The sequence below is a fragment of the Apodemus sylvaticus genome, chromosome 18 (assembly GCF_947179515.1).
Source record: "Apodemus sylvaticus chromosome 18, mApoSyl1.1, whole genome shotgun sequence".
In the NCBI taxonomy this organism is placed as follows: domain Eukaryota; kingdom Metazoa; phylum Chordata; class Mammalia; order Rodentia; family Muridae; genus Apodemus; species Apodemus sylvaticus.
The window spans coordinates 208687-223018 of NC_067489.1; positions in this window are offsets into that span (position 1 = coordinate 208687).

Consider the following 14332-nt stretch of genomic DNA (forward strand, 5'->3'; position numbering starts at 1 on the left):
CTCAGATGCTGAAAATTCCATAGAAAACATTGACTCAACAGTCAAAGAAAATGAAAAATGCTTAAAGCTTGTATCCCAAAACATTAAGGAAATCCAGGACACAATGAGAAGACCAAACCTAAGGATTATAGGTATAGAAGAGAGCTAGGATTTATATTTTAAAGGGCCAGTAAATATCTTCAACAATATTCTGGAAGAAAACTTCCCTAACCTAAAGAAAGAGATGCCCATGAACATAAAAGAAGCGTTCATATTTCTGGACCAGAACAGAAACTCCTCCTGGCACATAATACTCAAAACTCTAAATTCACTAAACAAAGAATATTAAAAGCAGTAAGGGAAAAAGTCATATAAACATATAAAGGCAGACCTATCAGAATTACACCAGACTTCTTACCAGAAACTATGTAAGCTAGAAGATCCTGGGCAGATGTCATCCAGACCCTAAGAGAACATAAATACCAGCCCAGACTACTATACCCAGCAAAACTCTTAATTACCATAGATGGAGAAAACAAGACATTCTATGACAAAAGCAAATTTACACAATATCTTTTTTTTTTTTTTTCCGAGACAGGGTTTCTCTGCGTAGCCCTGGCTGTCCTGGAACTCACTCTGTAGACCAGGCTGGCCTCAAATTCAGAAATCCGCCTGCCTCTGCCACCCAAATGCTGCGATTAAAGGCATATGCCACCACTGCCCAGCAATTTACACATATCTTTCAACAAATCCAGCTCTACAAAAGATAATGGGTGGAAAATACCAATACAAGGTGGGAAACCACACCCTAGAAAAAGCAAGAAAGTAATCTTTCAACAAACCCAAAAGAAGATAGCCACACAAACAGAATTTCACCTTTAAAAAAGAAGATAACAGTAAGCAACAATCACTTTTCCTTACTATCTCTTAACATCAATGGTCTCAATTCCCCAATAAAAAGACATAGACTAGCAGACTGGATACTTAAACCAGACCCAAAATTTTGCTGCATACAAGAATCCCACCTCAGTGACTAAGGCAGTCACTACTTCAGAGTCAAAGGTTGGAAAACAATTTTCCAGGAAAATGGTCCCAAGAGACAAGCTGAAGTGGCCATTCTTATATGGGATAAAATTGACTTTTAACCAAAAGTTGTCAAAAAGGATAAGGAAAAATACTGGTCAAAGGAAAAGTCTACCAAGATGAAATCTCAATTCTGAACATATATGCTCCAAATGTAAGGGCACCCACATTCATAAAAGAAACTTTACTAAAGCTCAAATCACACATTGCACTCCACACAATAATAGTGGGAGACTTCAACAGCCCACTCTTAACAATGGACAAATCAAGGAAACAGAAATTAAACAGAGACAGTGAAACTAACTAAAGTTATGGACCAAATGGATCTAACATACATTTATAGAAGATTCCATCCTAAAGCAAAAGAATATACCTTCTTCTCAGCACTTCATGGTACCTTCTCCAAAACTGACCATATTGTTGTTTCAAAACAGGCCTCAACAGATCCAGGAATATTGAAATAATTCCATGTATCCTATCAGATCACCACAGACTAAGGCTGGTCTTAAGTTCAAACCAAAACAATGGAAAACACACATACACATGGAAGTTAAACAATGCTGTACTCAGTGATAGCTTGGTCAAGGAAGAAACAAAGAAAGAAATTAAAGACTTTTTAGAATTTAATGAAAATGAGGATATGTCACACCAAAACTTATGGGACACAATAAAAGCAACACTAAGAGGAAAACTGATAGCTCTAAGTGCGTCCAAAAAGAAAAATGGAGAGAGCTTACACTAGCATCTTGATAGTATATCTGAAAGCTCTAGAACAAAAAGAAGCAAATACACCTAAGAGGAGTAGACAGCAGGAAATCATCAAACTCAGGGCCCAAATCAACCAAATAGAAACAAAAATAATTATACAAAGAATCAACAAAATCAGGAGCTGGTTCTTTGAGAAAATCAACAAGATAGATAAACCATTAGCCAGACTAACCAGAAGGCACAGAGACAGTATCCAAATTAACAAAATCAGAAATGAAAAGGGAGACATAATAACAGAAACTGAAAATTCAAAAGTCATCAGATCCTACTACAAGAGCTTATACGCAACAAAATTGGAAAATCTGGATGAAATGGACAATTTTCTAGAAACATACTAGGTGTCAATGTTAAAACAGGACCAGATAAATCATCCAAATAGTACCATAAACCCTGAGGAAATAGAAGCAGTTGTTAATAGTCTCACAACAACAACAACAACAAAAAAACCCAGGACCAGATGGGTTTAGTGGGGTATTCTATCAGATCTTCAAAGAGGAGCTAATACTGATACTCTTCAAACTATTCCACAAAATAGAAACTTTTGGAATACTACTCAATTCTTTCTATGAAGCCTCAATAACGCTTATACTTAAACTAATCAAAGACCAAACAAAGAAAGAGACTTCAGATTCTTTTTCCTTATGAGCATTGATGAAAAAGTACTCAATAAATTTCTGGCCAACCAAATCCAAGAGTGTATCAAAATGATAATTCAACAAGATCAAGTAGGCTTCATCTCAGTGATGCAGGGATGGTTCAATATATGGAAATCCATCAATGTAAGCTACTACATAAACAAACTCAAAGAAAAAAACCAAATGGTCATTTCATTAGATGCTGAAAAAGCTTTTGACAAAATTCAGCATTCCTCATGATAAAACTCTTGGAAAGATCAGGAATTCAAGGCCCATACCTAAACATATTGAAAGCAATATACTGTAAATTGGTAGTCAGCATTGAGCTAAATGGCGAGAAACTTGAAGCAATCACACTAAAATCAGGGACCAGACAAAGCTGTCCACAGTCTCCCCATCTTTCAATATAGTACTTGAAGTCCTAGCCAGAGCAACTAGACAACAGAAGGAAGACTGAAGTATACAAATTGGAAAGGAAGAAGTCAAAATATTTGCAGATGATATGGTCATATACTTAAGCCCCAGAAATTCCATCAGAGAACTCCTAAAGCTGATAAACAACTTCAGCAAAGTGGCTGGATATTAAATTAACTCAAACAAATAAGTAGCCTTCCTTTACTCAAAGGATAAATAAGCTGAAAAAGAAATTAGGGAAATTACACTCTTCACAATATTCACAAATAACATTACATACCTTGGTGTGACTCTAAGCATGCAAGTGAAATATCTGTATAACAAGAACTTCAAGCCTCTGAAGAAAGAAATCAAAGATCTCAAGGTGGAAAGATCTCTCATGTTTATGGATTGGCAGGGTTAATATAGTAAAAATGGCCATCTTGCTGAAATCAATCTACAGATTCAATGCAATCTCCATCAAAATTCAAAATAAAGTCTTCATAGAGGTTAAAAGAACAATTTGCAAATTCATTTGGAATATCAAAAAATCCAGGATATGGAAAGCTATTCTCTGCAATAAAAGATCTCCTGGGGGAATCACCATCCCTGACCTCAAGCTCTACTCTAGAACAATAGTGATAAAAACTGTCCGGTATTGGTATAGAGACAGGCAGGAAGATCAATGGAATAGAATTGAAGGCCCAGAAATGAGCCCACATACCTATGGTCACTTGCTATTTGACAAAGAAGCTAAAAACCTCCAGTGGAAAAAAGACAGCATTTTTAACAAGTGGTGCTGGATCAACTGGAAATCAGCTCGCAGAAAAATGCAAATTGATCCATTTCTATTTCCTGTACAAAGCTCAAGTCCTAGTAGATCAACAACCTCCACATAAAACCAGATACACTGAAGCTTATAGAAGTGGGGAAGAGCCTTGAACATATGGGCACAGGGGAAAATTTCCTGAATAGAACACCAATGGCCTAAGCTCTAAGAACAAGAATCAACAAATGGGACCTTATAAAACTATAAAGCTTCTGTAAGGCAAAGGACACTGTCAATAGGACAAAATGGCAACCAACAGATTGGGAAAAGATCTTTACTGATCCTACATCTGATAGAGGGCTAATATCCAATGCATACAAAGAACTCAAGAATTTATACTGGAGAGTCAAATAACACTATTAAAAATGGGGTAAGAGCTAAACAGAATTTTCAACTGAGGAAACCTGCATGGTTCTGAAGCACCTAAAGAAATGTTCAGCCTCCTTAGTTATTAGGCAAATGTAAATCAAAGCAACTCTGAGATTCCACTTCATACAGAATGGCTAAGATGAACCAACCACTCAGGGGATAGCAGATGCTGGTAAGGATGTGTAGAAAGAGCAACACTCCTACATTGTCGGTGGGATTGCAAGCTGATAAAACCACTTTGAAATTGGTTTGGCAGTTCTTCAGAAAATTTGACATAGTACTACCTGAGGACTCAGCTATACCACTCCTGGGCATATACCCAGAAGACGCTCCAACATGTAATAAGAACACATGTTCCACTATGTTCATAGCAGCCCTATTTGTAATAGCCAGAAGCTGGAATGAACCTAAATGTCCCTCAACAGAGGAATGGAAACAGAAAATGTGGTAGATTTACACAATGGAGTACTACTCGGCTATAAAAAACCAATGAATTCATGAAATTCTTAGGCAAATGGATAGAACTAGAAAATATCATCCTGAGTGAGGTAACCCAATCACAAAAAAACATACATGGTATGCACTCACTGATAAGTGGCTATTAGCTCAAAAGCTCAGAATACCCAACATACAATTCACAGATCACATGAAGTTCAAGAAGGAAGACCAAAGTGTGGGTGGTTCAGTCCTTCTTAGAAGTGGGAATAAAATACTCACAGGAGGAAATATGGAGACAAACTGTGGAGGAGAGACTGAAGGAAAAACTATCCCGAGACTGCCCCATTTGGGGAATCTATCCCATATACAGTCACCAAACCCAGACATTATTGTGGATGTCAAGAAGTGTTTGCTGACAGGAGCCTGATATAGCTGTCTCCTGCGAGGCTCTGCCAGAGCCTGATAAATACAGATTTGGAGGCTCACAGCTAATCATTGGGGTGAGCAAAATGTCCCCAATGGAGGAGTTAGATAAAGGAATGAAGGAGCTGAAGAGGTTTGCAATATCATAGGAAAACAATACTATCAATCAACCAGACTCCCCATAGCTCCTAGGGACTAAACCACCAACCAAAGAGTACACATGGAGGGACCCATGGCTCCAGCCACATATGTAGTAGAGGATGACCTTGTTGGGCATCAATGGGAGGTGAGGCCCTTGGTCCTTTGAAGGTTAGATTCCTTAGTGTATGGGAATGCCAAGGTAGGGAGGTTGGAGTGGGTGGGTGGGTGGTGGAGCACCATCATAGAAGCAGGGGCATAGCGGAGGGGATTGGGGATTTCCAGAGGGGAAACTGGGAAAGGGGACAACATTTGAAAAGTAAAAAAAGAAAATGTCCAATAAAAGAGAAGAAAAAAAAAACCTAAGGGGTGGGGAAAGCAGTGTGTCTTATGTATTCCAAGCTTCTAGGCTATTATCCACTTATCAGTGAGTGCATACCATGAGTATTCTTTTGTGATTGTGTTACCTTACTCAGGATGATATTCTCCAGTTCCATCCATTTGTCTAAGAATTTCATGAATTCATTGTTTTTAATGGCTGAATAGTACTCCATTGTGTATATACACCACAATTTCTGTATCCATTCCTCCATTGAGGGACATCTGGGTCTTTCCGGCTTCTGGCTATTATAAGCAAGACTGCTATGAACATAGTGGAGCATGCATCCTTATTACATTCTGGAGAATCCTCTGGGTATATACAGGAGTGGTATAGCAGGGTCTTCCGGTAGTATTATTCTGAGTAGTTTTCTGAGGTACCGCCAAATTGATTTCCAGAGTGGTTTTATCAGCTTGCAATCCCACCAGCAGTGGAAGCGTGTTCCTTTTTATCCACAACCACTCCGGTACCTACTGTCTCCTGAGTTTTTGATCTTGGCCATTCTGACTGGTGTGAGCTGAAATCTCAGGGTTGTTTTGCTTTGCATTTCCCTAATGACTTATGATGCTGAACTTTTTTAAGGTGCTTCTCAGCCATTCAAAGTTCTTCAGGTGAAAATTTGTTGTTTATCTCTGTACCCCCAAAAAGCACAGAATCAGATAGTTTTAGTGCAGAATTCTATCAGACCTTCAAAGAAGGCGTAACACCAATACTCTTCAAACTATTCCACAAAACAGAAACAGAAGGAACACTACCCAACTCATTTTATGAAGCCACAACTTCACTGATACCAAAACCACACAAATATCCAACAAAGAAAGAGAACTTTAGATGAATTTCCCTTATGAATATGATGTAAAAATAGTCAATAAACTTTTTGCCAACCAAATCCAAGAACACATCAAAACAATCATTCACCATAATCTAGGAGGCTTCATCCTAGGGATGCAGGGATGGTTCAATATATGGAAATTCATCAATGTAATCCACTATATAAACAAACTCAAAGAAAAAAAAGCACATGGTCATCTCATTAGATGCTGAAAAAACATTTGATAAAATTCAGCATCCTTTCATGTTAAATGTCTTGGAAAGAACAGGAATTCGAGGCCCATACCAAAACATAATAAAAGCAATATACGGCAAACCAGTAACCAACATCAAACTAAATAGAGAGAAACTTGAAGCAATCCCACTAAAATAAGGGACTAGACAAGGCTGCCCCCACTCTTCATATCTTTTCAGTATAGTACTTGAAGTCCCAGCTAGAGCAATTAGACAATATAAAGAGTTCAAAGGGATACAAATTGGAAAGGAAGAAGTCAAACTATCACTACTAGCAGATGATATGATAGCATACTTAAGTGACCCCCCCCCCCCAAAAAAAAACCTCCACCAGAGAATTCCTACAGCTGATAAAAAACTTCAGCAAAGTGGTTGGTTATAAAATCCACTCAAGCAAATCAAAGTATATACTCAAAGTATAAGCAGGCTGAGAAAGAAATTAGGGAAACAATACCATTCACAATAGCCACAATCAATATAAAGTATCTCGGTGTGACACTAACCGAACAAGTGAAAAATCTGTATGACAAGAACTTCAGGTCTATGAAGAAGGAAATTGAAGAAGACCTCAGAAAATGGAAAAATCTTCCATGTTCGTGGATTGGCAGAATTAATATAGTAAAAATGACCATCTTGCCAAAAGCAATATACAGATTCAATACAATCCCCATCAAAATCCCAACTCAGTTCTTTATAGATTTAGAAAGAGCAATTCTCAAATTCATCTGGAATAACAAAAAACCCAGGATAGCTAAAACTATTCTCTACAGTGAAAGAATTTCTGGGGGAATCAGTATCTTGAACCTCAAGCAGTACTACAGAGTAATAGTGTTAAAAACTGCATGGTATTGGTATAGTGACAGGCAGGTAGATCAATGGAATAGAATTGAAGACCCAGAAATGAACCCACACACCTATGCTCACTTCGTCTTTCACAAAGGAGGTAAAACCATTCAATGTAAAATAGCCTTTTCAACCACTGGTGCTGGTTCAACTGTAGGTCAGCATGAAGAAAAATGCAAATTGATCCATTCTTATCTCTTTGTACTAAGCTCAACTCCAAGCAGATCAAGGACCTCTACATAAAACCAGACACACTGAAACTTATAGAAAAGAAACTGGGGAAGACCCTTAAGGACATGGGCACAGGGGAAAAGTTCCTGGATAGAACACCAATAGCTTATGCTCTAAGATCAAGAATTGACAAATGGGACCTCATAAAATTACAAAGTATCTGTGCAAAGGACACTGTCAATTGGACAAAATGGCAACCAACAAATTGGGAAAAGATCTTCACCAACCCTACATCTGACAGAGGAATAATATCCAATATATACAAAGAACTCAAGAAGTTAGACTCCAGAGAGCCAAATAACTCCATTAAAAATGGGGTACAGAGCTAAACAAAGAATTTTCATCTGAAGAATTATGAATGGCTGAGAAGCACCTTAAGAAATGTTCAACATCATTAGTCATTAGGGAAATGCAAATCAAAACAACCCTGAGATTTCACCTCACACTAGTCAGAATGGCTAAGATTAAAAACTCAGGAGACAGCAGGTATTGGCGAGGATGTGGAGAAAGAGGAACACTCCTCCACTGCTGTTTGGATTGCAAGCTGGCACAACCACTCTGGAAATAAGTCTGGTGGTTCCTCAGAAAACTGGGCATGACACTTCTGGAGGACCCTGTTATACCACTCCTGGGCATATACCCAGAGGATTCCCTGGCATGCCATAAGGATACATGTTCCACTATGTTCATAGCAACCTTATTTATAATAGCCAGAAGGTTGAAAGATCCCAGTTGTCCCTCAATGGAGTAATGGATATAGAAAATGTGGTATATTTACACAGTATAATACTACTCAGCAATTAAAAACCATGGATTCATGAAATTCTTAGGCAAATATCTACAACTGGAAAATATCATCCTAAGTGAGGTAACCCAATCACAAAAGAACACACATGAAATGCAATCACTGGTAAGTGGATAGTATAGCCCAGAAGCTCTGAATACCCAAGACACAATTAACATATCTAATGATTCCCAAGAAGGAAAGGGAGTGCCCTGGTCCTGGAAAGGCTTGATACAGCAAAGCAGGGGATTACCAGGACAGAGAAGTGGGAGGGGTTTGATCCTGGAATGGGTGGAGGAAAGAGGGCTTATGGGACTTATGGGAAGAGGGGAACCAGAAAAGGGGAAATCATTTGGAATGTAAATGTAGAAAAAAAAAGAATGGACTTGCATTTTTTTCTACTCTAGCTCAATGAAAGTAATGTATAGAATAAATATAGTTTCAGTCCATATATGTGTATGTATTTAATGAATAATATTACATGTCCCAACACCAGTAACTGAGTAAATGGTTATACTGGTGTCTTAGGGTATTGCTGTGAACAGACACCATGACCAACACATCTCTTATAAGGATATTTAACTGTGGCTGGCTTACAGATTCAGAGGTTCAGTCCATTATTACCAAGGCAGGAACATGGCTGTGTCTAGGCAGGCATGGTGCATGAGGAACTGTGAGCTCTACATCCTCTTCTGAAGGCCTCTAGGATAAGACTGACACCTCAGGCAGCTAGGAGGAGGGTCTCAAAGCCCACTCCCACAGTGTTACACTTCTTTGTTACACTTTGTTACACTTGTTACAAGGCAACACCTACTCCAACAAGGCCACACTTTCTAAGAGTGCTACTTCTTGGGCCAATCATATTCAAACCACTACAACTGGTTATACGAATAACTGTTAATACTATATTATTAAGTGTATGCTTATAACAATGATTGATGCTTATTTTATTTCCAAAATTGCCAACAGTCAAAGGACTGTCCTGTCCCATTTGGCTTCCTAATTCTTTTCATCAAGAGTTGCAATATATGAATATACAAGAAGCCTACAGAACTCCAAACAGACTGGACCAGAACAGAAATACTTCCCGTCACATAATAATCAAAACACCAAATGTTCTAAACAAAGAAAGAATATTAAAGGCAGTAAGAGAAAAAGGCCAAGTAACATATAAAGGAAGACCTATCAGAATCACAGCAGACTTTTCACCTGAGACTATGAAGGCTAGAAGATCCTGGGCAGATCTCATGCAGACTCTAAGAGAACACAAATGCCAACCAAAACTACTATATCCAGCAAAACTCTCAATCACCATAGATGGAGAAACTAAGATATTTCACGACAAAACCAAGTTTACCCAATATCTATCCACAAACCCGGCCCTAAAAAGGATAATAGCAGGACAACACCAATACAAGGAGGGAAACTTCACCCTGAAAAAAGCAAGATAGTAACCTTTCATCAAACCCAAAAGAAGTTAAGCAATCAAATTTAAAAAATAACGTCAAAAATGATAGGAAGTAACAATCACTATTCCTTAATATCTCTTAACATCAATGGACTCAATGCCCCAATAAAAAGACACAGACTAACTGACTGGATACGTAAACAGGACCCTACATTTTGCTGCTTATAGGAAACACACCTCAGGGTCAAAGACAAACACTACCTTAGAGTAAAAGGCTGGAAGACAATTTTACAAGCAAATGGTCTCAGGAAACAAGCTGGAGTAGCCATTTTAATATCAGATAAAATTGACTTTCAACCCAAAGTCATCAAAAGAGACTCTGAGGGACACTTCTTGCTGGTCAAAGGAAAAATACAACAAGAAGAACTCTCAATCCTGAACATCTATGCTCCAAATGCAAGGGCACCCTCTTTCATAAAAGAAACTTTATTAAAACTCAAAGCACACATTGCACCTAACACAATAATTGTGGGTGACTTCAACACTGCACTTTCCTCAATGGACCGATCAGGAAAACAGAAACTAAACAAGGACACAATGAAACTAATTGAAGCTTTGGACCAATTAGATTTAACTGATATATATAGAACATTCTATCCTAAAACAAAAGAATATACCTTTTTCTCAGCACCTCATGGTACCTTCTCCAAAATCGACCATATAATTGGTCACAAGACAGACCTCAACAAATATAAGAAGATCGAACTAATCCCATGCCTCCTATCTGATCACTATGGAATAAAAGTGGTCTTCAATAGCAACAGAAACAATAGAAAACCCACATGCACGTGGAAATTGAACAATACTCTACTCAATGATACCTTGGTCAAGGAAGAAATAAAGAAAGAAATTAAAGACTTTGTAGAACACAATGAAAATGAAAACACAACATACCCAAATCTATGGGACACAATGAAAGCAGTGCTAAGAGGAAAACTCATAGCCCTGAGTGCCTCCAAAAAGAAAATGGAGAGAGCATACATTACCAACTTAATGACACACCTGAAAGCCCTAGAACAAAAAGAAGCTATTTCACCCAGGAGGAGGAGAAGGCAGGAAATCATCAAACTCAGGGCCGAAATCAATCAAGTAGAAACAAAGAGAACCATACAAAAAATCAACAAAACCAGGAGCTGGTTCTTTGAGAAAATCAACAAGATAGATAAACCCTTAGCCAGACTGACCAAAGGGCACAGAGAAAGTATCCAAATTAACAAACTTAGAAATGAAAAGGGAGACATAACAACGGAAACTGAGGAAATCCAAAAAATCATCAGATCCTACTACAAGAGCCTGTACTCAACACAACTGGAGAATCTGGAGGAAATGGACAATTTCCTTGACAGATACCAAATACCAAAATTAAATCAGGACCAACTAGACCATCTGACAGTCCCATAAAGCCTAAAGAAATAGAAGGAGTCATAGAAAGTCTTCCAACCAAAAAAAGCACAGGACCAGATGGTTTCAGTGCAGAATTCTACCAGACCTTCAAAGAAGAGTTAACACCAATACTCTTCAAACTATTCCACAAAATAGAAACATAAGGAACACTACCCAATTCCTTCTACGAAGCCACAATTACGCTGATACCAAAGCCACACAAAGATCCAACAAAGAAAGAGAACTTCAGACCAATTTCCCTTATGAACATCGATGCAAAAATACTCAATAAAATTCTTGCCAACCGAATCCAAGAACACATCAAAACGATCATCCTCCATGATCAAGTAGGCTTTATCCCGGGAATGCAGGGTTGGTTCAATATACGGAAATCCATCAATACAATCCACTACATAAACAAACTCAAAGAACAAAACCACATGGTCATTTCATTGGATGCTGAAAAAGCATTTGACAAAATTCAGCATCCTTTCATGCTTAAAGTCTTGGAGAGAATAGGAATTCAAGGCCCATACCTAAACATAGTAAAAGCAATATACAGCAAACCGGTAGCCAGCATCAAACTAAATGGAGAGAAACTTGAAGCAATCCCACTGAAATCAGGGACCAGACAAGGCTGCCCCCTTTCTCCTTATCTTTTCAATATTGTACTTGAGGTACTAGCTCGGGCAATTCGACAACATAAGGAGGTCAAAGGGATACAAATTGGAAAGGAGGAAGTCAAACTATCATTATTTGCAGACGACATGATAGTCTACCTAAGTGACCCAAAAAACTCCACTAGAGAGCTCCTACAGCTGATAAACAACTTCAGCAAAGTGGCAGGTTATAAAATCAACTCAAGCAAATCAGTGGCCTTCCTATACTCAAAGGATAAGCAGGCTGAGAAAGAAATTAGGGAAATGACCCCCTTCACAATAGCCACAAACAGTATAAAGTATCTTGGGGTGACTCTTACCAAACATGTGAAAGATCTGTATGACAAGAACTTCAAGACTCTGAAGAAGGAAATGGAAGAAGACCTCAAAAAATGGGAAAACCTCCCATGCTCATGGATCGGTAGAATCAATATAGTTAAAATGGCCATTTTGCCTAAAGCACTATACAGATTCAATGCAATACCCATCAAAATCCCAACTCAATTCTTCACAGAGTTAGAAAGAGCAATTACCAAATTCATCTGGAACAACAAAAAACCCAGGATAGCTAAAACTATTCTCAGCAACAAAAGAAAATCAGGGGGAATCAGTATCCCTGACCTCAAGCAATACTACAGAGCAATAGTGTTAAAAACTGCATGGTATTGGTACAGTGACAGGCAGGAGGATCAATGGAACAGGATTGAAGATCCAGAAATGAACCCACACACCTATGGCCACTTGATCCTCGACAAAGAGGCTGAAAACATCCAATGGAAAAAAGATAGCCTTTTCAACAAATGGTGCTGGTTCAACTGGAGGTCAGCATGCAGAAGAATGCGAATTGATCCATCCTTGTCTCCTTGTACTAAGCTCAAATCCAAATGGATCAAGGACATCCACATAAAGCCAGACACTCTGAAGCTAATAGAAAAGAAACTGGGGAAGACCCTTGAGGACATCGGTACAGGGAGAAAGTTTCTGAACAGAACACCAATAGCGTATGCTCTAAGAGCAAGAATTGACAAATGGGACCTCATAAGGTTACAGAGTTTCTGTAAGGCAAAGGACACCATCAAGAGGACAGATCGGCAACCAACAAATTGGGAAAAGATCTTCACCAATCCTACATCAGATAGAGGGCTAATATCCAATATATACAAAGAACTCAAGAAGTTAGACTCCAGAAAACCGAACAACCCTATTAAAAAATGGGGTACAGAGTTAAACAAAGAATTCTCACCTGAAGAACTTCGGATGGTGGAGAAGCATCTTAAAAAATGCTCAACTTCATTAGTCATTAGGGAAATGCAAATCAAAACAACCCTAAGATTTCATCTCACACCAGTCAGAATGGCTAAGATTAAAAATTCAGGAGACAGCAGGTGTTGGAGAGGGTGTGGAGAAAGAGGAACACTCCTCCACTGCTGGTGGGGTTGCAAATTGGTACAACCACTCTGGAAATCAGTCTGGCGGTTCCTCCGAAAACTGGGCACCTCACTTCCAGAAGATCCTGCTATACCACTCCTGGGCATATACCCAGAGGATTCCCCACCATGTAATAAGGGTACATGCTCTACTATGTTCATAGCAGCCCTATTTATAATTGCCAGATGCTGGAAAGAACCCAGGTATCCCTCAACAGAAGAGTGGATGCAAAAAATGTGGTATATCTACACAATGGAGTACTATTCAGCCATTAGAAACAATGAATTCATGAAATTCTTAGGCAAATGGATGGAGCTAGAGAACATCATACTAAGTGAGGTAACCCAGACTCAAAAGGTGAATCATGGTATGCACTCACTAATAAGTGGTTATTAACCTAGAAAACGGGAATACCCAAAACATAATCCACACATCAAACGAGATACAAGAAGAAAGCAGGAGTGGTCCCTGGTTCTGGAAAGACTCAGTGAAACAGTATTTGGCAAAACCAGAATTCGGAACTGGGAAGGGGTGGGAGGGAGGACAGGGGAAGAGAAGGGGGCTTACGGGACTTTCGGGGAGTTGGGGGGGGGCTAGAAAAGGGGAAATCATTTGAAATGTAAATAAATTATATCGAATAAAAAAATAACAATAAAAAAAGAAAAAAAAAGAGTTACAATATTTTGCATGGGTGTTAAAAAGAAGTATATACATGATATACATGAATATTACATTCATGTAACATTATGCATTAAATGCATGCACATATATGAACTGAAACTACATTGTTCTGTACTTTATTTTCATTGACCTAGTGTAGAAAAAAATGCAAGTCTGTTCTTTATCAGAGTAAATATGTATACAATATACATATAAATTTTTAAATACAAGGTGGTGGGATTATTTATTATTTTGTAGGTCATTAGGACAGAAAGCAGTTGCATAAGAACATACATACAATTTTTATTTCTCCAGGCTTGAAACTCTAGGACCAAAGAATCTTAACCCCATAGACATATTTTTTTTTAAAGCAAAGT